We start from the raw sequence: 27,500 nt of genomic DNA on the forward strand, positions 1-27,500 counted from the left end.
GCCGCCCGCACATATCTTTGGCGCTATACATCCAGAGAAACTTTACCTAGCGTCAAATGGCTATCGACTGCTATTTACAGCGAAAATTGGATCTTTGTTATATCACTATTTCCTGTTTTTATATATGTATGTAGAGAAATTTGAAAAGACAACACGAAACCGGTTATATACCAAAACAATTTTATAACATTTTTCTGACATAATTTAAATATATACTTTAACCATGTAACACAAGCCTTCTGTAGTTTTTTCACTCTTATTATCTTATATATATATATATATATATATATATATATATATATATATATATATATATATATATATATATATACGCGTGCATTCATATATACATATGCATGTACATATATAAGTATGGTGGCAAATGGCCGGATAGATTCTGAGAACTTCAGAACAAGCGAAGAGGAAACTATGCTGGTTCTATGACGGTCACCAAAACTTCGGTATCGAGAACTAAAGTAATTCCCGAACTGTATGTTGTTGCACTGATCCAAAAGTCCCATCTATTCCGTCTAGAGTGAGCAGGTGTATTGTAATAGCTTGAGATTCATAGACCAACAGTTATTTAACGCCTTACCAAAACATCTGAAAGATCTTCTTGGAGTAGGGTTTAGATATTGTCAAGAATAAAATTGACCTCCTGCTATCCAAGGTTCCAGTTGAACCAATACCAAGGCAGGAGACTCTAAAGCGAAGTCCCTCGCTCAACAAAATCCGACTACATAAGAATGGCCATTGAAAAGGTGATTACACTGGTGGTGCTCCAGTATTGCCACAGCCCTAGGGCTGAAAAGTATGAAAGTAATAAAACAATAAATGAAATATATATTTTATATATGAAATATACAAAATATTTCTTGCCGCAAGTTCTTTTAATTTCTGATACTCGCATTTGTTTATGAAAATTACAGTTTTTTTACACACGCACACACAAACATATATGAATATAGACACACGCATATATACATGTATATATGCATACATCTATACATAAATATATATATGGATATAATTATTTATGTGTGTATGTGTGTGTATCTCTAAGTGCGTGTATAGGAGTAAGTTTACATCTACGACCATCAAATTATGTGCACAACACCGTTTAGGAAATAATCTATTATTCACTCTGTAAAATAAATCCAGAATCGCATACATATTTCGCTGTGTATGTTGCCAAAATTCTGTTCAGTCTACAAAATATCTCACGGTAAGCCAGATTCTATGCATATGTGAATGGCAGAATTGCAGCTATTGTGCAGGACGTGATACATAAGATATTTCCTTCCATTGCGAAATGATTTTGTTATAAAACAAGGGAAACCACGGAGATTTTATGGTTTTGTCGCATATACCATTTCTAGGACTTAATGCGTCATGAAGGATAACATGAAAATCACATGAGCATCCATAAAAATCTAAGCAGAAGAGGTCTCATTCTCCTGTCAAACTATATTGCAACAGACTTCATTGGCTTGCAGCTGACTTTTCTAAAAGAGACAACTGCATGTACACACACACACATACAGACACACACACACACATGCACACACACACACACACACACGCACAGACACAAACACACACACAGTCACACACACACAAACGAACGCATGTGCATAGAAGGATACACATCATAGAACAGATGAAATAAGCAGAGCAACAGAACATACGAAGACGGAAAGTGTCGCTTAGGAGGGCATAGATACGTGACGAAAGACTTCTGAACAATGGACATGAGTTAGAATAAAAACAATAATAAACAAGTGAAGAACCACTATATAGTCTGCGCGTTTATTTGGCCCAAAAGAAAATGACCGGCCCGGAATATAACAATATATGTTTCAACACACGACTTCAGATCAGAAATCTTGAAGCTCAAATTCATAAACATTTATGTGTGTTTGTGTGTGTGTGTGTGTGTGTGTGTGTGTGTGTGTGTACATGCATGTATATATGTATCTCTCTCTCTCTCGCTCTCTCTCTCTCTCGCTCTCTCTCTCTCTCTCTCTTTATATATATATATATCTATATATATATATATATATATATATATATATATATATATATATATATATATATATATATATATATATATATATATATATATAATATAATATAATATAATATAATATAATATAATATAATATAATAGCGGGTATACAAAGTTCATGCTTGCTAGATATAAGTGTTAAAAACATCGGATAAGCAACCAATCAAATATAAAAAGCTTAACGGACCAGCAGAAATCGGGCAAACGAGCAACAATCTAGGCTAAAAGCTGTAAAATAAAGTAATTGATATACCTAACATGAATAATTTTACAATACCTAATATTAAAAATCCCTGTTGCCTCTCTGAATCCGTTACGTGTTCTATAGTTGCGCACCAAATTCAAAACAAGAGAGGTCAATGGAATTTTTCATATTAGGTATTGTAATACCTGCTGAAGAGAATTACGGTTTAGCACAGAATTCGAAGTCATGATCCGGGTATATCAATCAGTTTATTTTACTTCATTAAGCTGAATTTTAAAACTTTTTGCTCGGTAGCCAGATTTGTTTTAGTTTATTATATTTTTCAATGTGATTGGTGGCTTATTTGAGGTTTTTAACTCTTATATCTAGCAAGCTGGTACTTCGTGTACCCCTCTATATTAATTATAATGTTTATTGTGTAGCATTTTAATGTTATTAGTGCTTGCTGGCAACTAATGCTATTGTATTCTTATTATCATTTATTTATATTTATTGCTGAGAGTAATAATAATATCTAAATGAATATTCATTTGAATATTTTCTCATTTTTATGCATATATTATGCACGGAACTGTTTTGACTTTAGCACGAATCTATTCAACGCGTAACGTATTCAGAGAGGCAAGTGGGATTTTTTCATGTTAGTCATTGTAATATTAGGTATTGTTCGTTAGCCCTATTTCTGCTGTTCTGTTATGTTTTACAGTGATTATTTTTTTATTGTATACCATTTTAACACTATTATTGCTTGCTGGGAACTAATGTTATTGTGGTTTTTGTTATCAATTATTTATATTTACTGCTGATAATAATAATAATAATAATAATAATAATAATAATATCTATATGAATATTAATTTGAATATTTACTCATATGTATATATATTGGGTGCTCGGGCTAAATTTGCTGGAGAGCATAGCGATTATAAAAATAAGGAAAAGGTATAAGGTTTATGCCGGAAAAAAAAAAAAATTTTCATTAAATAAAATATTTACATTGTTGATCGGTTTAATTTCCGATAATGTAATAATTTCATGGAGTTATTTTGAAAAGGAGTCGAACGATAAATAACTTTTAGGGACGTAATCAGTTATCGTTATTAATAGAAGCAGGTATAATGCGGTGACCTGGCAGAAACGTAAGCACGTTGGGCGAAATGCTTAGCGGTATTTCGTCTGTCTTTACGTTCTGAATGCAAATTCCACCGAGGTTGACTTTGCCTTTCATCCTTTCTGGGTCGATAAATTACGTACCAGTTGCTTACTCAGGTCGTTCGACAGACCCTTTTCTCCCCCAAAATTTCGAGCCTTATGCCTAGAGTAGAAAAGAATCGTTAGCATGCCGATAAAATTGCTTAGTAACATTTCATCCGTCCGTATATTCTGAGTTTAAATTTCACCGGGGTCGACTTAGCATTTCATTATTTGGAATCGATAAAATAATCACCAGTTGCATACTGGGATCGATTTAGCCGATTTTCTCCCTCCCTCGAAGTTGCTGGCATTGCGCCATAATCTGAAAGCATTATTAGCAGCTGATATATTTTTTATCAGCTAAAATATTTATATAGTCGAAAATTGGTTACAGTTTCAACTGCAGGCTCTGTTGATATTGAAGTTTGTTTGAATTTTGCCTGCACATGTGTGTATGTGTTCGTTTAATGGTATTTGTCCATATCTTGGGAAACGAATTTATTCTCTATGCAGTGTTGTTTCCCTATCTGAGAGATTCTGTATCGAGTATCACTACAAAGATGTGGATACTTATTTAATCAATATATAAGATAATATCAAAAAAGATATATGGATTATTGTTTTATACTTTGAAATGAAAGTGTTGATAATCTATTCGAATTTAAGTCAATGCTATGTGGTATAAATATGAACATCGTGTTCTTAAAGGAATACACCAACACGAAGGTCGAGCTGATGGTCAAAGAAATGCTCATAGATATTCCCAGGGGCATAGTGATAGTCGTTGGGAGGCTGTGGTGGAAACTGAGAGCGGCTATTTTGAGTGAACTGTTACCTTCCAACCATAATGTATTTGATATCTATTTGTTGATTTTATCATTTTTTCTTTACTTTTTGTCTCGGATGGTATATATTGTGCCTTCTATTCCTTTTGTGTAAACTTTCAATTTTTTCCGAATACCTGGTAATGTATATAATACAAAAAGCAGCATCTACGAACACTCCGAACGCTTACACATGGGATTGTGTTTGTTCGCGAATGTGTTTGCGAATGTATCAATGCTTTAAAATTGTACTGTTTATGAATTACGCGTATTCTATATTTCTATAACATTCCAATGATTAATTTTACTATATTTTCCTTTCCATTCTATCTGTGACATAGGTTTTCTTCCTTCCAACTATTTATAACTAGCTTGCTACATCCACGTAAAGTTTTCTTTATTTTAAATCTATACATTTAAATAAGTATATTCTCATTCCTATTAATACAAAAATAGAGTTAGATAGGCACACACATACAAACTTATACATACAGTTTTCTAGTATTGAAGCGAAAGGCATAAACACATAAATATCTTTATTAGTTACAGTTTAAATATATAGATTTAATATTAAAATTATTAGTCTACTTTCGTTGTAAAGTTTCGCTGTATAATAAACCAACCACATACAAATATTTAGATACACATTTTTACATAAACATTGACGTAACATGCCGTATCTCAACTAAATCACTTCAAGTGGTATTCAAACTAACTAACGTTATAGAATATTTACTCATAAATTTGAGATCTTTCTCTTTTATTAGAAAGTTACGTTTCATTTTTCTCTTTAAATTTCTTTTTCCATTACGTTTTGCTGATGTTAAAGTTTAGAACTATAATGGTTTTTCAAAATAATATTTAACGGTTATAATATTTAAATGAGTTTTTGATTTGAATATTAGATATTAACTCTATCATTCTTATAAATAGAACACAGTCCTGCAATATCTTTTCCTATTCCTTTATTTTTTCTATAAATCGATAAGTATATAGCAATTGCGGTCATCTAGATGGTCATGTTTTTTTCATATTTCTTCTCTTTTGCAGCAGTGTTTGAAAACACATTCTCAAACAGTATACCTGAAATCGATTAAGTTTGAATTCCGCCGTACAGTTTGTTTGAATAATGGTGTTACAGGAATTACAAAAAAAAAAAACCTAATATAACTTGCAGCTTAATTTTAAGTTTTAAGTTTATTGGTATTTACAAGTATTTCTTTAGTATATGTATTTTCCCAGGATTCATAAACTAGTACAATGACCATGGTAAATTACAGATCATTAATATATATATATATATATATATATATATATATATATATATATATATATATATATATATATATATATATATATATATATATATATATATATATATATATATATATAGATAGATAGATAGATATAGATATAAATATATATATGTGCAAGGTACTAAATAGCTCCAGTGCAACATCTACTATTTCGACATTCACTTTCTTACATCTATTACGATTTCAATTTTGAGCAGATTCATCTTGTGAAGTCAAATTTGTGGTGGACAAGCTTCAATTCTTATGTGTGAGTGCACTGAATAGAGTAACAGAAATTCAGATAGAAAACGTTTTATTTACACCACAGACACACACACACACATACATACACATATATATATATATATATATATATATATATATATATATATATATATATATATATATATATATATATATATATAACGTTGACCACTAACTTGGACAATTAATGAGCTAGAAATAGATCACATCTTGTGTCTATTACAGACACAAGATGTGATCTATTTCTAGCGCATTAATTGTCCACGTTAGTGGTCAACGTTATTTTTTAAAATGTACCTTAATCCCATGAGATTGCAGATAATATTTCTGAATCTCTTTGATTCTTTGAATGTGCTGGCCCCCTGATAATTAATCGATATTAATTAATATATTAATATATGACTAATTACCAGATCTTATAATATATATATATATATATATATATATATATATATATATATATATATATATATATATATATATATATATATATATATATATATATATATATATATATATATATATATATATATATATTAGTTTATGCATATATCAATATTATCTCAGTTAAAAAAAACCTTGACAATGTAAATATGCTAATAGTTACCATGGGTAGCAAAAATCACACAAAAAACAGGATATCACACCCGTTTTATTGGTAGAGATACCAAGTTAAAGCAATGCATTTTGAGTAGATATGAATAATAACAATAAATGGAACGAAACGCATATAAATAAAACTTCCTTTAATTCCTACACATGTTTCAAATTATATGTGCACTCTACTCCAAAGAAGTAAGATCTGCTGGAATTGCATACCTACACTACAGGCATACCTACTTACACGCAGACATACATGCATAATACATACATACGTATATAAATATGTGCATTCATGCATATATACATGTTATGAATGTATATATATATATATATATATATATATATATATATATATATATATATGATATTACAGGAAAATGTGATTCATGATAGTCAACTATATTGCTGGTGTTCAATCTTAAAATATATTCATCTTGTATCTGCTCTCACGATACGGATGCAGTTATAATAACTCTCTCAACAATTTCATTGTTTCTACGACATATTTTCGCTCGTATTTTTTCACTTGACTCTCGTAAAAAAAAAAAGCGTTTTAAAAATGAAAATATGCTGCATTCAAATTGATATGGAGTTTACGTTTCTTTCGCAGCTGAAAAATAATTGAGTAATATAAGTAGGTATGACACTTAGTAGATGAATAGATAGCTACATTCTGAGAATTAAACAGGAGATTTACAATATGCTGAGTTGCTGAATGCAACGATAGTAATTTTCTTTATGGCATAAATGATGGGTAACAGATATTAATTTTCATGCTTATGCAGTTTCTAAGAAAATGGTAACGTAAACATATCAAAATTTCAAGAGGTCCTCTAGAACTTTCTTTATAGTGTGCCCACTTGCATATATATATGCATACACACATATATGTTTATGCGTGTGCGTCTCTCTTTCTTTCTCTCCTCCCCTCCCTCTCTCTCTCTCTCTCCGTATATATATATATATATATATATAAGATATTATGCGTTTAAAGACTTTTGATATTTATGTGCAAGCTCTTATTCAGAATATTATCATAAGGAGATTTTATTAGCGGACATTTTGTCTCTCCGATCGTTGCATATGTCTTTATCCAGTGTATCAAAACTTTAATAAGTACGACTTCTTGAGAGATATGAAGAATGCGTTTTAGCTCTCTTGTTACACCAGTTTACTTTTTGTTTCATTGTTCTGACAGCAAAAACTTTAGCACGCCGGGCGAAATGCTTACCACTATTTCGTTTGTATTTACGTTCTGAGATCAAATTCCGCCGAGGTCCACTTTGGCTTTCATCCTTTCGGGGTTGATAAACTAAGTACCAGAGGCGTACGGGGGGTCGATCTAATCAACTAGCGCCCTCCCCCATCCCCAAAAAGAAAAAAAACTTCGGGCCTTGTGCCTAGAGTAGAAAAACGAAAACATTTTTTGTGAGTATTTGTGGGGAACCTTCTTGCAATTCAGTAACCTAGTTTACATCATTTTGTTCTTATCGTTATTCTGAGAAATAATTTTGTTGATGATACAAATGTAAGTGTATCAGGTCATCCCATAATTAATATCGTTTTTGTATTAGGCGTTGAAGAAATAAAGAAATAAAAATAAGCAAGAAAGGCACCAATTTAACCATCTATATATTCTCCAACTGAATCAATAACATTCTTCTGATGCTGTAAAATGTTTTTTGTATATCATTCATATAAAATCAGGTGGCTTAGAAGAGAAAAAAAACTTTTGGAGATCCGTTTCAACTGCCTCTAAGGAATTGTATTCTTTTCCATGAATAGAATTTTGCATGATTCGGAATTAATGAAAATCCAAAGGATCAAGGTCAGGAGTATACGAATGAGATGGAAACCTTTCCCAATCTGACTCCTCAATCTTGGCACATGTGAGATATATATAAAACAACAAACAAGATGAGGACAAATATCCATCGAATGTAAATAATGTAAATAATGTACATAATTCCCCATCTCTTAAATATAGAACTGTAAAGTCACTTTTATTCAAAACACCTTTTTATTTTTTATTCAAAACACCATTTCTTGCATGCTAAAGTCTCCTTGTTGAAATGTTTACACTCCTAAAACATGACATCTTTAAATGTGCTTTCCTGTGACCTCTGTATTCACGAGGGGCTATTAGAGCAACAAATAATTATTTGTGTGTTAGCCAGAATCTATGAAGCTGAAGCATTCCTTATTCTGTGGTACTCATGCACCCGTGTCAAAATCTTGTTTAAACGTGTAAGAGCTTGTTTCAAAAAGTATGGTCTGAAAAACGACATTACTTATGAGATAACCTGATAATACGCCATCACTAACTTTTGAATAGAATAGCTTTGTTGAAAAGAATAGATTTGTTGTTCTAACAACAGCAACGTTCAACATATATGGGTGCGAGGCCAGAACATTTGAAAACGGTCTCAATTCTGTTTCTATGTAAAATGTTATAAAACCTCATTATATTATTCATTATGTAAAAGTTTGCGACAATGAACTATAATTTAGCAAGTCACGAACTTATTTTAACAGGCTAACTGTCTTGATTGTGACTTAGGTTTCTTTCCTTTGATGATGTTATTCAAAACATAACACTCAACTGTGATCCAATATATTAAGTTTTCGATGTCCTTTCTCAAAGGAACTAATATTAATGGAGATTATTTTTGGATGATAATAGCATTTGAGAACGAGGCATCGTATACATGATAATTCCAACGTTTTATTGAAACTATTGTGTCTATGATATTCATCGACGGTAATCTTTGCGGAACGTATTAGTGGCAATAATAATACCATTCTGAAATGTGATGTTCCAAAGCGGAGAGACAGAAAAATCACATTTACACGGAATATCAAAAAGTTATGCTGTTTGTAATTAAACACAAATATGCTTATTGGACTTTTCTACAACTATAAACTCTGTCCTTCTCTCTTTCTCGGTCTCTCTCTCTCTCTCTCTCTCTCCCAACACACGCACAGCCGCATGTATTCATATATATATATAATTTATAATTATGTGCATATAGAAATATATATATATATATATATATATATATATATATATATATATATATATATACTATATATATATATATATATATATATATATATATATATATATATATACATATACATACATGCCTACATACAAACACACATACATGCATACATACATACGCACATACATACATACATACATACATACATACACACACACATACATAATACATACATACATATAAATCATAGCAACAAAAGTTTTCTGGCATGCGTTCATTGGACGCTTGTTATGGAAGAAGTACAGTAGACTGAAGTCACCACATGATCTGGCAGTCTCCGTTCGCATGCTATAAAAAAATTCGTATTGTTTGTAAACATTTAAATACACACGCACAAGCACACACTCACACACACATACACAAATGTATATATATATATATGTGTGTGTGCGTGTGTTTCAGTTCGTGAGTTCCGGTCATACTGGCGTGCTGCCGTTAGCTTTGACACATCCAATACTTCAAACCTCTTCCGAATTTGTAGTTATTGCACTCATCTGCACATCTTGCCGTTAGGTGGGTTAATCAAGGACTTTTGACAGGAGTGACTCCAGCTTTGTTTTGAAGACACCAACATCCATCCTTTGTCAGTCACTCGGGCTTTTTAGGAAGATGTTGATGTGCTGTGGGTTCTTGAAACCTCAGCTAATGCAATATCTGCTCCTGTATGCTGATGGCAAATTTGGCATTCTTGGCACAGTATATTGGTGCCCCGTTCTGCTGCTTGTGTAACTATCAATGCCAAAGTAAATCACTGCACATCTTTTCCACCTCCGTTCTAGAGAGCAGAGTCTTAACTTTTCAGTCTGTCTCAAAAGCTGACATGTTGTTTTGAGAGCGTTGTGGAGCTTCGTGTTTCGTCGTTCATTTGACACTGAGTGGTACCCACAGTAGATAATGATATACTAAACGGCTATGGACCATCGTGTTTTCCTGTTTTCTCGTTCTGAAAGTTCTGATGGTCCATCCGTCCAGCTGTCTACTTTTTTATTGCCAACTCAGTAAAATGCGCCAGGACGGAGGTACCATTACGCATTCAAATGAACGGCTCATACACTGATTTTCATTCAGGGATTTATCCCTCCAGGGCAGCGTGTCGTGTCTGCATTTTATTCACATGTGTGTGCTAGTAGCGCAGGGTTTGGAATTTTCCAGCATTACACTGTATCTTATTGTCCTCAGCATATATGCATATTGCGTCCAATTCCTGTTGCAAGCGAGCAACATCTGTAGTGTTTTGTATCCTTTGAGAGACATTTTTATCATATACATACCTAGCAAGGGTGGCTATGTGAGCAGGTGTGGGCATGTCTGAGAGTATACATACACAAACACGCATGCACACATCGTCAGGAGATGTGTGTTAATGTGTTGTAAGTAAATATATACATGCTTATATATGTTTGTGTGCAAGTGTGTGTTTGAAACTAAAACAGCTGAATTCTGTTACGTTTATTTTGTACAGAACATACAAAAACATATAGAAATACTTTTTATGCATAAATTACCACTTTATATAAATGAGGTTTATTATGTTCTTTCACTGCTTTCTAGGAATTTGAATATGAAATCCGTTTGCATTATAACACTGACTGGGCATAACAATAACAAATGTTCATGAAAAATTGCCCGATTGTCAACATAATAAGTGTATGTTCATATAAGCCTTTGAATTCGTTTTTCCTTTTTTTTCTGAAGGAAGCTAATTAGCTTTACGGTTGGAACGCAACTGGATACAATTCACAGGATAATCACAGAATTGTAGTTGACAAAGATTAATTACTCAGGTCAAAACGTAACCATACATTGATATGCAAGATACTCATCAATTTAACGTCATTTACCGATTCTTAGTAGATCTGAATGAAATATTTCACAAAGGGAAATATTTTCTTTTTTACATTGTAAACCACAGTCAAGATAAAATCATAGATATGAGAAAATAACTTGGTAAGTGATTTTAGTGACAATGAAGACTATACTATCTTCAAAGATCTTGAAAGATATGGTGGTATGTAAAACTGGAATATAATACAGAAGCCTGATGAAAGAGTCAGTGCAAGTCTATAACAGTCATAACTTATGTAGATTAAATGAAAGAAAAAAAATTATGTGCTTCACTTTTACGATATTAAAACATAAATAGTAAATTACGTTGCTGTAGGTATGCATGATTTGGCTATGTGGTAGCCACCTTGTATATATATATATATATATATATATATATATATATATATATATATATATATATATATATATATATATATATATATATATACATGCATCATCGAATTATTATCTACCAATGAGACTGTACAATGTGATCCGTTGGAAGGATAACATTCAGACTATATGACAATGAAAACAATGGCATTGAAATGCAAAGTAGTATGTAAAACTGGAATATATGAAAGGGAGACTTGAGGAAAGAGTCGGTGCGAGTTTATGACAGTCATGACTTATGTAGATTAAACTTTAAAAGTATTGTGTTTTCCCTTTCACTATATTATATTTAGATGTATATAGTAAATCATACTGATGCATGTATGACGTGGCTATGTGATATCTGCCTTGTATATAGATAGATAGATAGATAGATAGATAGATAGATAGATAGATAGATAGATAGATAGATAGATAGATAGATAGATAGATAGATAGATAGATAGATACAGAGATAGATAGATAGATAGATAGATAGATAGATAGATAGATAGATAGATAGCTACATAGTTCATTGTGATATTATCTACCAATTAGACATGATGTTCTGGCCAAGATAATGCAAAATGTAAGCCATTGGTAAGATAACATTAAGATGAAGACAGCGCAGGCACTCATAAGATAAACTGTAGTTGTGGAACAACTAATCGGACGTGTATTTGTGGAGATATTGGCATATATAGGTACACTTATAAACAACTATCTTGTTCGTGTAGAAATTTCAATGAAGGAAATTTGGAATAGGTTAGAAAACTGTTCTTAATCTATTGATGTGAAACCTAGGAAGATATCATAATATTAGCACATACATGCATATGTGTGTGTGTGTGTGTGTGTGTGTGTGTGTGTGTTTGCATTCATAAATAGATACACACATACACACACATATGTGTGTATGTGTCTGTGTGTATAATGTATGAAGATAGAGATATAGATGTGAAGTGCTGTAAAAATCTGATATATTAATTAAAAAAATAGTTGGTCGGGATATGGATATATATATATATGTGTGTGTGTGTGTGTGTGTGTGTGTGTGTATGTATACATGCATACAAACGTATATATGTATGTATGTATGTATGTATGTATGTATACAGAAAGAGAGGGGGACAGACAGGCAGACATATACACATTTACGTGTATATACGTGTGAATGTGACTGTGTGTGGATCGGATTCTCGAAAATCTCTGAGAACATTTCATTCGTCATCTTATAGATCTTGGTTTCCCACTCACGTCTGAAACCGATAAACTAACAATTTTAAGTCGCAAGATTCTACACATCACATAACGAAGCATAGCCTGTGTATCTTGACGCCTATTACCGATATCTGGATAGGTTTCTCGCTAAGAAAACTGCTAAGGTATACTCAAAATAATAACCAAAACAGTGTAACCATCAAAAATTCTGGATCCTCCAAGCAGAGATATCACGCTGATTGAAAATATAGTAAGTCAGTCCATAACACCGAGAAACAATACAGGAAATAACATTAAATACTGAAAGAATTGCCCAGGTAAGGGCTGGTTCTAAACGATGAAAACAGAACTAAAAAGGGCGAAATTACTTTCGTGAATATTTGAAAATTATAACTGTTGCCTTCAGAAGAAATATTACGTATGGTGTACCGCTATATATATATATATATATATATATATATATATATATATATATATATATATATATATATATATATATATATATATATATATATATATATATATATATATATATATATATATATATATATATATATATATATACGCATATATATATATATATATATATACGCATATATATATATATATATATATTCACTCAAACGTTGAAGGTTCTGTGTGTAAGTATCTGCGTTTACAACCGCTTTATACTACCGTGTGATTTTCTCCTTCACGCATATATATATGTCCGTATGGTTATATAGATTCATATGAATACATTGTGCATGATATTATCTTTCTTACACTCTCTCTCTTCTCCTTCTCTCACTATCTCTCTCTCTCTCTCTGTATATATATATATATATATATATATATATATATATATATATATATATATATACATATACATATATGGGTGTCTGTGTGTATGTATGTATGTAGATCACTTTAGCTCATACTATAATTATAGTCGTATTTTACGAAATAATTTCAATAATTTTTTCCCAAGTTTTAATAAAATGAAATATACGGTATTTTGATAATGTTTCTTTTTATTTTTATTATTCTTTTTTCTTGGGTATACGAGGGAGTGTGGTAACCAATTTATGTAAATTTTCGATTTTTAATTGAAATTTCATCTCAAGGCAAAAATTAATTTATATAAATCACGAATATTACTATCTCTTAAATAACTTCAATTCAGATTTCATTTAAAATATATCTTGAAAATAACATTTGCCGACAATTTGTTTATGCACACACACAGAGACACACACATATACACAATCACAGATAAGCATGCGTACGTGTATATATATATATACATATATATATATATATATATATATATATATATATATATATATATATATATATATATATATATATATATATATATATACACATGTATGCATACACATACTCATACTCCTGTCTGTGTGTCGCTGCAAGATTTCACTAGAAGTCTTCATATATTGTTTCTGATATGATATAGTTATACGTTTGTGTGTGTGTGTATGTATGTACGTATGTACGTATGTATGTATGTATATATGTATGTATGTATGTATGTATGAATCTGAGTGGCTATATTTGTCGCTTTTTGATTATCTGTGATGTAACATTATTGTTTAAATATCAATGTTAGTTATATAAGATTGTACGCATACCTTTAGTTTGCCTTCAATTTCTATGAGGTATATCCATAACGTTTCTTTTTATGTATCTCTCTAGCTTCCTCAGTTCCTCCTTCCGTTTTTTTCCCTCCTCCTTTCTGTTCTTCTCTTTATGCATCTCTCTCTGTCCCTGTCTGTATGTCTGTCCGTGTCTGCCTGTCTGTCTGTCTGACGGAGAAGCTGTTGTGAACTTCGAAACATACCTCTGCGCTCTTCTTAACTATCTATCTATCTATCTAAACTGAACGCTTCGCTCTTAGCGCGGCAGGTTTACAGGAACCGGATTAGCGAATTAATTAAGAGGGCGTTAACAGGAGCCATCGACAACAACCGCTGGTGGTTTGCCCTGAAAATGGCAATCAAATCGGAATCTATTAGGTTTAGTAAAGAACTAGCGATAGATCGAAATAGAGTAGAGGGAGACTTAGTTAAGAAACTAGAAGAGGCACTTACAACTGGCAGCGCAACCAACGTTTTGGCTGCGAGGATGGCCCTCGACCAACACCTCAACGCCAAACACGAAGGTTGCGTCGTCAGAGCTAAAATGCGTGCCTTAAGGAACGAAGGGATCGAAGCTGCGCGAGAAGCCCGGGTGGCGGAGGCGCAACGCGGTAACAGAGCCACCATTCGGTCTCTAATCGATGAACAGGGATGTAGTCTGCTCGAACCCGAAAGGATGTGTGGGGCCTTTCAACAGCACTTTGCTCGACTGTTCGGTGCGAGCGGTGAGTCGGAACGCAGGATGGACTTCACTGCCTACCTGACCGGCCTGCCGCGGCTCTCGGCGGGAGAGGCAGAGTGCTGTGAGAGTCCCATCACAGCTGCTGAAGTAAGGGATGCTATGGCGGGCTGCGCGAGGGATAAGTCACCTGGATTGGATGGTCTACCCTACGAGCTGTATTGTCAAATGCCAGACTTGTTTGGCGACCTCTTGGCATCAGTCTACTGCAACTGGCAACAAAACGGGAGAATTCCCGGTTTCGTGAGCCGAGGTGCAGTGACATTGCTGAAGAAAGACCCAAACAAGGGGAATTTTATAGATAATTTCAGGCCCATCACTCTGCTCAACGCAGACTTGAAAATTTTGGCCAAAGTAATAGCCGAGAGGTTGGCGCTTGTCATCGATAAACTGGTCGACAGGGCGCAAACATGCGCCGTGCCGGGCAGAAGTATCCATGACAACCTCCACCTCATGCGCTACATCATGGACAGGGTAGTTAAGGATCCTGGCATGGGTGGGGCGCTGATCAATTTAGATCAATCTAAAGCCTTCGATAGGGTCGACCATCGATACCTAGCGGCCGTCCTCAGGGCAGCTGGCTTTGGTCCCGTCTTCCGCGGTTGGATCGCTGCCTTGTATAGCGGCATCCGATCGGTAATACGGGTAAACGGTCACCTGTCAAAACCGTTCGACGTCACGCGTTCGGTCCGTCAGGGATGTCCCTTGTCGGCGCTTCTGTATGTATTGACGATCGAACCACTACTGCGGAAGCTGGCGACACTGAGGGGTATCCCACGAGAGCTGGGTTGCGGGACGAGCGTGTCTGCATATGCGGACGATGTCACCGTCATAGTGTCGAGCGAAAAGCACGTCGAGATGCTAGGCGAGACACTTAAAGAATACGAAACGGTGACAGGAGCAAAAATTAACCCGGAAAAGTCAGTGGGTTTGTTACTCGGCACCTGGAGAAGCAAGCCCATACCGTCCAACAGTGACTCCGTAGTGGGACGCTGGACGGACGGACCGGTTAAACTGCTCGGGGTCTGGTTCAGTCCGGACCTCCAAATGGATAAGAACTGGGACGAGATCACCAGTAGAGTGATCAAACTCAGCCAAACATGGGCTGAGAGAAAGTTATCTCTAAAAGGCCGGGCGGAGGTGGCTAATGTGTATATCGCATCAGTCATCGATTACCGCCTGACCGTCGTGCCTTGTCCCGATGCCACCATCACGAAACTAGAACGCATACTTTTCCGCTTTCTGTGGAAGGGTGGCGTTCCGATGGTGAGGCGATCCATTTGCTGTCAACAACCGTTACGTGGAGGACTGGGGATGCCGTGGTTAATGATGCGCAGACATGCGCTGAGACTGCGGCATCTCTGGAACTTCATTGACGACGGTGAACAGGTGTGGGCGCCGTTTGTGAGGCACGCCTTCCCGCAGCTCGTCTCACTCACCGAACTGCAAACATGGATCAGGAAGAGACCGAAACTGGGCGAATGGCACCGCGAGTGTCGCCAAGCTCTACAACAGCTCTGCCGTCCGGGATCAAACTTGTGCAACTTCCAAACGACCAATGCGTTCTATAGAGGACTAGTGGAGGGGAGGTCTGACGACACTCTCGGGGCAAACCTGGGTGACGACGAGAAATTCTTAACCCGCCTTTTCAAGACGACGTTCGGGCCGGGGCCAATGGATAATTTCCAGAGATCCCTGGCTTGGCAATGCTATCGAGACGCACTACCAATTCGAGAGAAGATCTACAGACACGGTTCGAAAACCACCGGACCGACCTGCCCGAGATGCGGTCAGAGCGACGAAACCGTTCTGCACGCACTCGTGCAGTGTCCAGATATTTCAGAGCTGTGGACCTTCGTCGAACGGCTATTGTCGCGTGTGGGACGAGCCCACTTATCAGCCGAGTCTATCGTGAATATTGTTCCGCCACCTTCCTTTAAACGGGAAGGAAAAACGGTTTTTGTAACACTGATAGCTATGGCAAAAGAATGCGTGTGGTGGACGCGTTTGAAAGGTCTACAAACAAACACTTTCCTCTCTGGTCAGTCCCTCGTCAACTTTTTCAAGTACCACTTGAAAAGGAGGATGAGGATAGAGAGGAAAGTGTTGTCGAATGAAAGTTTCAATAAAAAATGGGTAAATGTGGCAAGAATGGTAAGAATGAAAGACGACACCATTTTAAGCATAGACTTGTAACAAAAAGAGAGAAGGTACTTACTTTCATGTACCTTTAAAAAAAAAAGCCTGAGGTGACCGTGGTCTTTTCCGTAGGCTTTTCTCTCCACGGATAAACCTAATCTGTTCCCCGTTTTTTACATCGACTGTGATACACGATCCCTATTGATCGCCCCCCCCCACGTTTTTTTTTCTTCCCGCGATCCCTTTTGATCGAAATTATCCCCCCCCCCCCAAGAAAAGCTCTACTTTGTAATTTGTCCATTTTCTGTATTTAGCCCTGTGTGGCTATAATAAAAAGATATATATCTATCTATCTATCTATCTATATCTATCTATCTATATATATATATATATATATATATATATATATATATATATATATATATATTTATTTATCTATCTATTTATCTATCTACCTACCTACCTACCTACCTACCTATCTGTATGTATGTACGTATATATGTATGCGGGCGCGCCTCTGTGTGTGTCTTTGTATGCGTTTGTTACCCACCAAGGCTTGCCAACGGGTGATCGTGAGTTTACGTACTCTAGAACCTAGCGGTTCACCAAAAGGAAGGGAATTGAATAAATAACTGAGTTAACAAGAAAAAAAGGAGTGAATACAGGGATCGATTCGTTCGACTAAAAATTCTTCAAGGTAAATCCCCCGCATGGTCGTAGTTTAATGATCGAAAGAAGTAGAAGATATAAAATAAATGAGTCAAAGATGAATAATTAAACATAATTTCAACCACACCTGCTATCATGTCAAATTTTAAATATGTTCGTGTACAGTTGTATCTATCTATCTATCTATCTATCTATCTATCTATCTATCTATCTATCTATCTATCTATCTATCTATCTCGAACGACTGCTGTCGCGTGTGGGACGAGTCGGTTTATCAACCGAGTCTATCGTTAATATCGTCACGCCTCCTTCCTTTAAACGGGAAGGAAGAGCTGTATTTATCGTACTTGTGGCTATGGCGAAAGAATGCATCTGGTGGACGCGTCTGAAAGGATTAGAGACAAATACTTTTCTCTCTGGTCAATCTCTCATCAACTTTTTCAAGTATCACTTGAAAAGGAAGGTGAGAGTAGAGAGGCAAGTGTTGTCTAGCAAATGTTTCGAAAAAAGATGAATACATGTAGCAAGAATGGCACGTATAAATGACGAAGCCACCTTCACCATGATTCTATAAAACGTTTTAAAATTTTGTAAACAGAGTTACTTACGTTTCTTGCATAAATAAATGAAATTTTATTTAACAAACTGTGACACTAAGGACCGAGGTTACCGTGGTCTTTTCGTAGGTTTTTCTTTCCACGGATAACCTCCCCATTTATTGGTTATTTTCTGTATTATTTCGTATTTTTTTGTAAATACCCCAAACGTTTTGCGATGTTTTTTTTCATCGTTGTCCCCACTTTTGCTTTTTTCTGCTTTGTTTTCGCCCCCTCAAAAAGAAAAACTCTACATTTGTATTTTGTCCCCTCTATGTTGAGCCCTGTGTGGCTAATAAAGAAGCATTATCTATCTATCTATCTATCTATCTATCTATCTATCTATCTATCTATCTATCTATCCATCCATCTATCTATCTATATAACGCGACTCTCTCTATTTCTAACTCCCCCTCTCATTCTTCCCTCTACTGTTCTTCGCCTCTACCTGTCACTACTTCTCTCTCTCTATCTCTCTCTCTCTCTCTCTCTCTCTCTCTCTATCTCTCTCTCTCTCTCTCTTTCTCTCTATCTCTTGTTACTCGTCCTTCGCCTCTCACCGTTACTACTACTATCTCTCTCTCTCTCTACCTCTCGTTGCTCACTTTTATTCTACTTCCTCCCCTCCTTTTCCCTCTGCTACTCTTTCTCTTCACACAGCCTTGGTCACGTGTGTGCGGCTGCTATTTCTTTTCGTTCTTGGAATCACCAAGCTCGCACGTACTTCTTTGCCCCTCCTGTGCGTGCTTCACAGCGTTCGAGACATACACACTTCACGTCTGTCTGTACAACCTTTTTGTTTGTTTAATTCACCTTTTTGTTTTCCTGTCTTGTTTTCCGTCCGCCACTACCCTCCACGAAAACAATTTAAGTTGTGTTCGTGGGAAGAACCATTTTAACGATGCGTACTGCCTTAATTCTTCGAAACGCCGGAGTTTTAATGGTGGCAGCTGATGAAGGGGATGTTTCTATGTTGCCTGCTTGTTTGTTGCACCTTGTTTACCATGTTTGTCCTTGTTCTTTTGCCACGTCATGTACCCAGTTATGTATCTATATGTACAAGTGGATGAACGTATATACATACATGTACATATATATGCATATACTCATATATTGTTTATATATATATATATATATATATATATATATATATATATATATATATTACCCATCTGTCTGTTGGACTGGTGTTTGTTTATCGATGTATCTATTTACCTCTATCTATCTCATTTTCATTTCATATATATATATATATATATATATATATATATATATATGTATATATATATATATATATATATGTGTGTGTGTGTGTGTATATATATATATATATATATATATATATATATCTTTATGTATGTTTAAACACAAACACACGTTTATTTGTGTGCCTTTGTCTGCATGCGTGTGTGCGTGTATGGGTGTATATGTATTAACATACATAGCAATCGCTGGACATCAGCATAGTATATTACTGAAATAGTATATTGAAGAGATGTCAGTGACAGCATATATCTATGAGGAATTTCCTGAGGTTTGCCGAAATTTGAGTCGTACCTCAAATGCTGAAACCTATTGCCCAAAAACTGCCCGTCGATGAAATTCCCTGTAGTGCAAATTCCATAGATAAACACACACACATATATATATTTCCCTGTTTTTATTTACAATCTAACAAATGCTGAACATATGATTTCTTAAATGTCGCATATTCGTAGTCTTCTCCAACAGCCCAAACCAATTATTGCTGTGTCTTTGTGTCGAGAAGTCTTCCTTTGTACTGTCGTATTGAAAATGCCTTTTGAACGTGTGCGCAACCTAATCTCCGGTATCGTTATCCTTGATAAAATTACGCTTTCCTTACAGTACAAAAGATTTAAAACAAAATCTGCTTTTGTTAGTCAAGTTAAGCATCATTGCTGCACAGCAACAAAACATGTTGTAATCCTAGGTTGGCATTGAAAATATTATTATTCTCTGTTGTTCATATTTACTCTAACTTGCACGCAGCAGCGTACGCACGCCACACACACACACACACACACACACACACACACACACACACACACACACACACACACACACACACACACACACACACACACACACACACACACACACACACACACACACACACACACACACACACACACACACACACACACACACACACACACACACACACACACACACACACACACACACACACACACACACACACACACACACACACACACACACACACACACACACACACACACACACACACACACACACACACACACACACACACACACACACACACACACACACACACGCGCACACGCGCGCGCGTATGTATTGACGCATACACGCATGCGGGTATTGACATTTTTATTTCAAACATTTTGAACTAAAATCATGCGCTGAAACTAATATTCTTATATTCCGGTAGCGCCATACCGAAATATCCTATACAGACACCTGCAGATTGTTTTCTATACATTTCTGTTCCTATAAGTGACATTAAAGCAGTGACTTTTTCAAAGGGCAAAAATCTCCAAACGCTAAAGATTTTCAACTAATTTTGCTCTCTCATATCAATGTATATGCCAAATGCTGAGCTACTGTATTAGGGTATTTGTTTAATTTGATTCTTTTATTGTTGGCAACATAAGTATGTCATTTGGGAGAGTGTATGCAACCTGCCTTGATTTTCGTATTAATATATTTTTACTCATCTTTTACAGTGGTGTATGTTATGTTTAGGAACATTTGTTTGTGTATATATATATATATATATATATATATATATATATATATATATATATATATATATCGTCTACTTCCGGTATTGGTATATATATTATAATCTGATTGGTATTATACGTGATTTGTTTTGAAACCAATGTAATCTTATTTACGTCTAATACACTATAGAGCTTATAGCGGAACGGTGGGCAAATTAAGTGCTAGCTAATAGATGAAAATTAAATTATCTGCATATAAACATGAGATTACTCATACATATCGTGATTTATTATATATGTTTTTTTACGTTATCAAAGTATGTTGTATTTCGTTAACTTTCTTTATAGAAGTATTTGTACAAGAGTTATAAAATTTATGATGTTTATAGAGAATGAAAAATAAAAATTCGGAAATGTAATTGACGTTATATTATTTAAACGTTTATGAACTTTCGCAGGAACACTCTGAATACGTAAGATTTAAACATTTTCTGGGTATTTGAGGTTATCTTATTGCAATATCCAAGTGTATTGTTTCAAAGCATGATTGAAAGATACATAGAACATTTGCAGAACTTATTTCCTATTTTTCAGCAAATGTTTCGTTTCCTTAAAATGATGGCAGCAACATCCTAATTCCTATTTTTTTAAAGAGGTATGGCTATTTGCGTGTTATCGAATTTACATTTACAATGTTCACCCAAATTCTGTAAACATCACAATGATTTCAATACACGCAGAAATATAACAGATTGATATGCATTGCACATTGCGTTTACTTCATTTCATCGTTCATAAGGGAATTTGAAGAATATGTCAAGTGAAAACTTGATATAAATTCTGGTCGCAACATTTTTCTGTATATAAGACGGTGAGCTGGTAGAAACGTTAGCACGCCAGGTGAAATGCTTAGCAATATTTTGTCTGTCTCTACGTTCTGAGCTCAAATTCCACCGAGGTCGACTTTGATTTCATCCTTTCGGGGTCGATAAATTAAGGACCATTTGCGTACCGGGGTCGATCTAATTGATTCACCCACCTCCCCCAAAATTTAGGTACTAGTTCCCAGAGTAGAAAAGAATAATTGCAATGAATTTTAGACGGCGAGCTAGCAGAAACGTTAGCACACCGGGTGAAATGCTTAGTGGTGTTTCGTATGTCTTTACGTTCTGAGTTCAAATTCCACAGAGACCGACTTTGCCTTTCATTTGTCCAGGATCAATAAATTAAGTACCAGTTGCATACTGGGGTCAATCTAAACGACTGGCCCTCTCCCACAAAATTTCGAGCCTTGTGCCTGTAGTAGAAAAGAATATTTTTCTATAAAAAAATGCAGAACACTAAATATAAGGAATATTTATTAGTTGAAATATTATATTCACATATGACTAGTAGATAAAATAAATATCCATGACCAGGGAGTGCGTGATATTGTTCACAGATTAAAGAACAGACTGGCAAATACAATTACTAAAGAAAATTAAAATTCAGAATTTCGGAAATATTTAGAAAATTGAAAATTTTTGTTTTCGTTCAAAGTTCACTTGAAAATTTCACAATAACATGAATATAAATAATTCAATATTCATTGTTGCTTATATGCAAAATCACATTGTTTCCAATCACTGATCGAGACGAACTACAGACACGAACTAACGTTCGAATTTAAGAAAATACAAAACTTAATCTACACTGTCTATAACCAATTAACCAGAATAGTGATTCCTCTAATCAAATAATTTCTTTACCCATATACACACAACTGGCGCCATTGGTATTGAAGAAACCAATGATTCATAGCCAATTTAATAATGTTGTTAACTTGCAATAAATTCTAATGACACCCTTGTTTTTCTCTTAAATTGTGCCATATAATATTTCTACTAACAATGACAACGATGTTTCAAACTACAGTTGGGTCGAATGTTTTCAAATATTCATTCAAAATTTATACAGGAGATAGCTTACCTGAGCCTATATCTATTTACCCATCGATTTGAAACACCCACATCTGCGGAGCTGTCCATCTGAATTAACCTATAGATCATTATGTCTTCTTCCAACTTATTGTCATAAGGATCACTATTGATGTGCGTCTTCCCAAATCGGCATACATACAAAGAAAATTTATACAAAGAAAGTCTGCTAACGAGCATTCAATTAACCGATTCTAAAAAAATGAATCATTAGTTATACACAAAAAGCACAAATATTTTATTTTTAAGTTTTGACAAAGCCATTTATGTTTTGAATGTAGAACCAAATCCGCGTTGTATGTACGTATGTATGTATGTATATGTATATTTGGATGTATATATATATATATATATATATATATATATATATATATATATATATATATATATGTATATGTATATACATATATGTATATATATATATATATGTGTGTGTGTGTGTGTGTATGTGTGTGTGTGTGTGTGTTATCTACCACCTTCGGATGATCTGTACTCAACCGCTACACAACTGCTACTCAAATCTACCACGGCCAGACCACCTATATTTATGTTTTGGGAGATCCTACTTTTTCGTTTGGGGGCGTTGACACAACAATATACATATATATATATATGTGTGTGTGTGTGTGTGTGTGTGTGTGTGTGTGTGTGTGTGTGTGTTTATGTGTGTGTGTGTGTGTGTGTGTGTGTGCGTGTGTGTGTGTAGAAAGTTGAAAAGGAATAAACGAATTGATATGTATAAGGAAAATAAGACAAGGTAGAAAGTGCTAAAATAATTTTATCATGAAAATCATTTTCGTACCGGTTTCAGTCTGCGATTTGTTCAACTTAGATGAAAACATGAAATAAGTGTGGAAAAATTAAATGAAATCTGTTTAAAAAATATTAACATAGTTTTTAAATAGAGACAGCGCAATGTGAGGACTGTATGGTGCGTGAGTCAATACATTTTCATATTTACGGAGGTATTATGTGATCTTACATTATCGTGTAAGTGTAACACTAATGTTTATGTAATTCCTATTGACAATATTAATCCGCATTAAATATTTGGTTTTTACTTAAAACTGAATGACATTTGTGATGATTCTACCTAGAAATGTTTGAGTAGAAATTTAGAAGTAAATGACATCACTTTGATAAAGCTAAGAAGAAATCCCCTGAAGTGGACCACACTGATCAAGTTTAAGAACTTTCTCTCATTCTTGAAGATATTTTATAATCGAAGAGTGACTTGATTTTAACGCCTTTGCTAATTCTCATGTGGATTGTTTTGATTTTTCTGAACTGGAGTTTGTAGAAGCACAATAATGACGGTGTTTCATCCCCCAGAGTGTGTTGAATATTGGAATGAAATAATTCCTCAACGAAAAGGGTGAAAACTTTGTTGTCATATCTGGATCCTTAAATATTCCTTCTCGTATACCGAAAGAATATTTCTTGCTTCTGGCCCTTTCTTTGTTCACAGAAAATACAGTGTGTGATATTGGTCTGATGTATATTCACTTTACAAGGATAAAATCAATACAATTTTAATACCCAACATATAGAATTATCTGCAAAGAATAAAATAAAAAAAACATTAGTACATATAAATTAATAATAAATTAATACTTTTAGCGTACCTTTCGAGAAAGGACCCTCAAAGTGGCCATACCTAAAATGCAGCAGAACATTTTTTTCCAAACTAATTATATATTCCAACCTAATTATATATTCCAAACTAATTATATATTTCCAAATTAATTATATATAATTTAGTTGAGATTACATAATTTAATAACAGATGCAATTACTACAATAGGGGAAACGTTAGGTTTGAGAATCAACCAAAAATGGACTTAATCCTATAAATACAATTAATTTACCCAAACTGATGTAACATCTAGTAGAAACAGTCCTGAATATTATAACTACCTTCGCTGAATTCGCAACAAAAAGATTAATGAATACAAAACGATGTGAATGAATTATTTTTGTACACGATTTCGAAAGCGTAAATTATGAGGGTCATTTTAGACACACAATAAATTCACTACACCCTAGAATAACCTTAAATACTGATCCCTTATAGTGAGAACACTCACTGTGAGGAATCATGTTGTCATACTGTATACTTAAATGCGAAAAACTGTATTATTATTGTATTATTAATGAATCTTGGAGGGATGCTTATGAACAAAGGAGTAACACTCCAAAATTTGTGGCACAATGATGAGTTACTGCTAGAAGGAATAATAATAACGGACTATACTCGTTCTTGTAATATAATATAAGCGAGCTTGTTATGTAATAAGGCGGTGAGCTGGCAGAAACGTCAGCATGTCGGGTGAAATGCTTAATGGTATTTCGTCTGTCTACGGCCATATCACTTTGAAAACACCGGTTCTCGTCCGATCACCGAAGTTAAGCAAAGTCGAGCCTACTTAGTACTTAGATGGGTGACCGCTTGGGAAACCTAGGTGCTGTAAACATAAAAAAAAGGCGGCGAGCTGGCAGAATCGTTAGCACGCCGGGCGAAATGCTTAGTGGTATTTCGTCTGCCGTTACGGTGAGTTCAAATTCCGCCGAGGTCGACTTTGCCTTTCATCCTTTCGGGGTCGATAAATTAAGTACCAGTTACGCACTGGGGTCGATGTAATCGACTTAATCCGTTCGTCTGTTCTTGTTTGTTCCCTCTATGTTTAGCCCCTTGTGGGCAATAACAAAATAGGTATTTCGTTTGTCTTTCCGTTCTGAGTTTAAATTCCGCCATGGTCGACTTTGCCTTCCATCCTGTCTGGGTTGATAGATTAAGTACCAGTCGCGTACTGGGGTCGTTCTAATCGACTGGCCCCCTCGCCCAATATTCGGACATTGTGCCTAGAGTAGAAAAGAAAGCAATATAATACACATTTTTAGATATACTTTTCATTTATTTAATAGATGATGTCAGATGTAACTAGGTGCTTACATGTAAGTATATCTTAACTTAGTTTAAGCATGTCTATTATCACCAAGTCTATGGTAACTAGCCCTAATATATTTATCACATCCAACGTATAAATGCTGGCCATTAATGTGACATATATTTCTAAGAATTGCATCATTAGTAGATAATACTTTCACCGAAAATGCATATCCAAAATTATCGTTCCTACCTTTTTCCCTATAAGCGTAGCAGAAGTGGCTGCCTGTGTGTTCTTTTGTGTAAGAGCAATGGTTGTTTGATCTATGAAAACGGCTTATTTCAATATGTCTGTATCCAAATACTAATCTCTTTTCGTCACTGGATACGTGTTATTTTCTCTAATCCTACGAATACGAGTATCACAGTAGGGAGCATTTTGTGTTCATGATCGTTGTGCTCTTGTTACCGAAGGCTAGACGGCATTTCGATAATACGGCGCACGTCGAGATTGCCAAACCAATAATCTATGTGTAGAATATGACATAGATTATCAGAGAACTTAAGCTAATTCGAGAATATATATGTGTGTGTGTGTGTGTGTGTGTGTGTGTGTGTATGTGTGCGTGTGTATGAGAAAGTTGGTATGTGAAAGCACGTGGTTGGATGTATAAAAGATAAACAAGAGTGAATAAACTACAGAAGGCTTGTGTTATATGGTTAAAGTATATATTTAAATTGTTATGTTAGAAAAATGTTATAAAATTTTGAGTATAGAAACATTGTTTTTGGAGAAATAAACGGTTTGGTATTTTCTTTTCAAATTTCTCTCCAGAAATCCATATTTTACACCATAGCGAAGACATGTTACGATACAGGTAGAGAAATTTGAAAAGAAAATACGAAACCGTTTATTTCTCCAAAAACAATGTTTCTATACTCAAAATTTTCTAACATCTTTCTAACATAATGATTTAAATATATACTTTAACCATATAACACAAGCCTTCTGTAGTTTTTTTTCACTTTTGTTTATCTTATATATATATATATATATATATATATATATATATATATATATATATATATATATATATATATATATATATATATTGTTACACACATGCTGCTTTGTTACATTTATGTCATGGGTATTGGCACCATTTTAAGAGCAAGGAGTCTAAATCAGT

The 27,500-nt window shown here is 34.6% G+C and overlaps 1 long non-coding RNA gene and 1 other non-coding gene across 2 annotated transcripts in view; both read left to right on the forward strand.

Annotated features, from left to right (window-relative positions):
- LOC149134866 (uncharacterized) overlaps nucleotides 1–27,500 on the forward strand; it is a 103,765-nt gene that overhangs the window by 28,943 nt on the left and 47,322 nt on the right. Inside the window, exon 2 of the long non-coding RNA XR_016242470.1 lies at nucleotides 26,349–26,378. This is a non-coding gene — a long non-coding RNA (uncharacterized LOC149134866). The remainder of the gene's footprint in view (nucleotides 1–26,348; nucleotides 26,379–27,500) is intronic.
- LOC128248436 (5S ribosomal RNA) lies at nucleotides 25,779–25,897 on the forward strand. Its single transcript, XR_008264669.1, has one exon. It is a non-coding gene; the product is annotated as a 5S ribosomal RNA (ribosomal RNA).

The sequence above is a fragment of the Octopus bimaculoides genome, chromosome 7, assembly GCF_046866305.1.
Source record: "Octopus bimaculoides isolate indiv1 chromosome 7, ASM4686630v1, whole genome shotgun sequence".
Lineage (NCBI taxonomy): Eukaryota > Metazoa > Mollusca > Cephalopoda > Octopoda > Octopodidae > Octopus > Octopus bimaculoides.